This window comes from Aythya fuligula, chromosome 4 (assembly GCF_009819795.1).
Source record: "Aythya fuligula isolate bAytFul2 chromosome 4, bAytFul2.pri, whole genome shotgun sequence".
In the NCBI taxonomy this organism is placed as follows: domain Eukaryota; kingdom Metazoa; phylum Chordata; class Aves; order Anseriformes; family Anatidae; genus Aythya; species Aythya fuligula.
The window spans coordinates 12,807,866-12,812,418 of NC_045562.1; positions in this window are offsets into that span (position 1 = coordinate 12,807,866).

A 4,553-nucleotide genomic window follows, 5' to 3' on the forward strand; every position below is an offset into this window, starting at 1 on the left:
CATGAGGAAGAGACTGAAAAAGAAGGAAAAATTGTGCTAATTGTCCACAAACTAATGATTGCACATCCCCAGAGTTTCACTTATTATAGAAAGAAAAGTGAACGATAATGCAAGAGATGTACCACTGAAGTACTGAAAAAGTCTTACCTCTGGCTTGTTTTTGATTCCTATGAAAGCAGAAATTTATGACTAAAACGGGAGATGTCTTTTAAAAACAGCTAAACTGAATCTGCAAAGACTAAAATGCTTTAATCAAATTATGTAGTATGCATGACATCTCTACACAGCAAGTAAAAAAGCACTATTAGCATGAGTGTTTTGAACAGTAAATGCCCCTGTGCAGTAGCTTTTCTTTTTTTTTCCTCTTGCCAAGAGGCTTTCATGTCTTCATACGAGACAGCAGAGCCAGCCTGGCCAGCCAGGCTAGCCCCAAATGTCAAATTCCCATTGATTTATGTAGGGCTGGTATTGGGGTACCAGTGTCCTGATGCCCAGGCAACTTGTGTGGTACTGTTTAGGAGTGCAGGACCTCAGAAGAGGCCCACATCTGGTCCCCCTTTTCTGGAAACCAACTCCAGCAGGGAAAACACACTTCCTGAAGGAGGAGAGAGCCAGGAATTGCTCTTTTCATTCCCATTCACCTGGCAGAAAAGGGTTCATACTTTAATCCTGAAGCAAAGCTGTGTGCTGGGCTACCAGGCATGTGCAGGGAGAAGCAGGATGGGGTGGGAACCATCTGCTCTTGACTGAGTTGGAAGCAAAGGGCTTTGGCATGCTCTGCACAGCTGCTGGCATGAAGTCTGTGGGAGGAAGGTGATGCAGGTAGCAAATGAAAATCTTGCTCGAGGGACAAGATGAGGTTTGCAGGATCTGTTAGGAAGCCCATTTTGTTTATTTGTATTTTGTTTATTTGCCATACATATATATATACATTTTTACAGTTGTTGTATTTTTGTTACAACAAACTTCACACTGAAAAAATAACTGAAAAGCAATCCACGTAATACTTGATTATGAGGTAAAGAAAGCATTGGGAAACATATCTAGTAAAGGAGAACTGGCTTAGAAAATAAAAAGCCTGAGTGTGTACCCATGAACTTGTGCAGATGACATGCATCTCTGAGAGGAAGGTAATCCATTACAGAATGTAATGGCTCAGTGACAGTTGTTTATGGAAGTTCATGAAAATCTGAGAGAAAGACAGAAAATAAATGGGACACATATTCAGAAAGAAAGAATGAAAGAAGGAAGGAAAGAAAGAAAGGAAGAAAGAAGAAGAAATGAAGGAAGGGAAAAGAAAAAGTCAGTCACAGGCAATTACAATCCATTGAACCTAATTTTAATCCACAGTAAAATAATGAAGCAGTTATTAAAGCTCTGCTTCTACCTGGGGGATAATGAAATAGGCAGCCTGCAGTGGTGGGATGGGGCAGCTCAGGCACTTTTTCACTCCTTTCACTGCTTTCTTGAGAAGAATGGCAAAATTGGTGGCTGAGGGGAACCTGCCACACTGACAGCACTAGGTTATGAGCAAAGCACGCTTCAGCCTGTTTTATGAAATGAGATCTGGCTCTTGCAGTTAATTCAAATTGCTTTGGGTATGAACACTGTCACCAGGATTGGGAGCACACTGAGGGAACAGGCTTTTATTCACTTGTCGGCATTGTCACGTGAAGACTGTTTCTGGTGAGGCAATGCAATGACAAATGCTGTATTTTGTGTCTTTATTCATGATTTTTTGTAGGGAAGGGCGAAAGGATCAGTTATTATATTTGCCTAAAATACCACATGAGTACTTTACAAACACTCCTGAAGAAGACAATGGATTGGAAACCCAGAGCATTGGGTGAGCACATTCACATACTGCATCTGGAGAGCATTAACTTGAAATTGTGATTATTTTTTTTTTCCATGTGAGAAAGAGTTCTGGAAACCTCTAAGGATGCAATTTGGATCTGGCACAGGTTTTCCGGTGCAAAACACCAAAGTGAATTTGAAGACCTAAGGTCTATCTGTCTGTGTGAGGAAAAACCCGAGTATGATAGGGTGATAACGGAGTAGATTACAGAGAGTCTTACAAAATGATAGAGCAGCAAAACAAATCAATGCAGTTTGAGGTTGCCAGTGCAGGTAGGTTATATCCTTCAACAGCAAAAGCTAACTCTTCTTCGCGTATGGAATATGGCATTATATTGCACTACCTCGTTATCTGTTTTTACAAAACACAAACTTGAGGGTATTCAAATTCAGAGAAGAAAAGATGTCAGATGCTTGGAAGACTGATACACAAGAAGAAATTAGGTAGCTTTAATATATACCTTATCTAATCAATAATTAAGCAAAGGAAGGGTAATGGTTTAAAAATATGTGAGAGAGGGATAAGTATTTCAGATGATGCATGGTCCCAGTTCAGCACAGTACTTAAACACATGGACATATCCATCAGTTCTGCAAAACACTGACATACGTGATTTCAACGGAGCTTAAGCACATACCTAAATTTAAGCATGCACTGAAGTACTTTGATTAATTGGGGCCATAACCACAAGTAATAGGATGAAATTAAGAAACGGAAAATGTAGACTGAACAGCAGGAAAATCTTCCAAATGGTGAGATATATGAGACGAAGGAGTAATCACTCAAGGGAATTGGTAGAAACCTCATCCCTGGACACCTTTCAATTTTCACTGGACAAAGTAGCAAGAAAATATCCTTTAAGGAATAATCTTGCAGTTGCCTGTACAGGAGCCTACAATGGCATGACCCAACAAGACTTTTGTGTCTCATTTTTTTTTCTGGCTTGATTGCAATATTAAGCCCAAATCACACTTTTAATGTGCAACCATGGGCTGGTGACTTTCTGAAGCTCTTCCTTGACTTGCCCTGAAATTCTTTGTTTTGTTTTTGTTTTTGTTTCATCTTGATAGTATGTAACACTACAAGAGGAAAAGAAAAAAAAAAAAAAAAAGGGACTATAATCCTACTTGTAATTTGTCTTTTTCACTTGCTGACTAAGCACTGATTTCATTCTCACCTCTCCATTAAAACAGAGCTTAAAAATATATAGCAAAACTCATTTCAACTTGTATAGCTTCGTTCCATTCCCAGAGCAGATGTGGTGAATATCATCAGAGAGGTAATCATATTTTGGAGAATCTCATATCTCAGAGTACCCCAACAGAGGTAGCAATACAAATTTTGAGAGGATGAGTGGTGGTTTTATTTTTAATCATTATTTATTTTTATTTCTATTTATTTATTTTCCATGTGGCCCCTGGAAGAAGGCCTGAGAATGGAGCAGTAGATTCCCTAAGGCTGAAGTGAGGCTTTTCCTACCAGAGAGAATAATTTTGCTGAGCCAAATGCAGAGCTTGAAACACAATGGGCCTTTTAATTGTTTTAAAACCTACTTTTACGTAAAGTAAACATTTGCAGAAGGCTGCGCACTGTTTGCTTGGACTTTTGGGGTTATTCTTCAGCCTTGTGGGAGAGGCCAGGTGTTCTTTAATATGACTTCACACAGGTCTACTGGAAGTGGAAGCTCTTGAGACAGATCTTTAACTTTAGATACTTTTTTTACCTGAATTTCAACGTGGTTGACGTTATTTTCTTTTTTTTTTACAGTGTCAGTGCGATGGTCCCTGATTTTATTATTGAGAAAACAGTGTTTATGTGTATCAGTCCTAATTTTCCACAGCACATTAGTACTTCTTTAATATCACTTTTTAACATAAAATACGCACTTCTGTGCCTATCTAACCAGCAATGCAGATTGGAACGTGTGTAGGCATTCTTCTGACTCATGGTCTGAGCTAGCAAATGAGATGAAGTAATTCCTCTATCCCACTGAAAAGGACAGTTTTGCAAGGTTGCACAGCCTCTGCCATTGGACATCCTTAAGATTTTGTTAAAGAAACATGTGGTTGGGATAACAAATGTGGTGGGCCTTGCACTGGGCCAGTTGCATGGACTAGGTGGCCTCTTTTGGGCCTCTCCAGCTCTCTGGGCTAAAATTTTTCTACATTCAAATGCCAGCAATACAATGTCTAAACAGACAGTTGTGGTCACTGCTAAGTACAGTGTGTTGCTTGTGTCAGCACTTAGGCACCGGCCCATGTGGTGGGTGTGCATGCTTGGGTAGTTCACCATGGCCACCAGCGTGGCCATCCAGCGTCGTGTGAGACTGTGTTTTATGTGGTTTGTGTCTTTCTCTCCAAAACTAAAGGTGAGTGGACAATGAGGTCAGGGAGGAAAACATTTATTATGTTTCAACTGAGCACCTTTATTTCCAGAGGCCCTTTGTTAGCACTGAAGAAAACTATTCATTTGGTAGAGCAAAACAGAGTTCTCGTCCCTTGCCCAGATTGTCTGTGGCTCTCCAGAGAGCGGGGGATTCACATTTAAGGAGGGGAGCAGGGGATTGGGGGCCTATCTTGTTTAATGTCTTTATTGATGACCTAGATGAGGGGATTGAGTGCACCCTTAGTAAGTTTGCAGATGACACCAAGATGGGAGGTAGAGTTGATGTGCCAGAGCGTAGGAAGACCCTTCA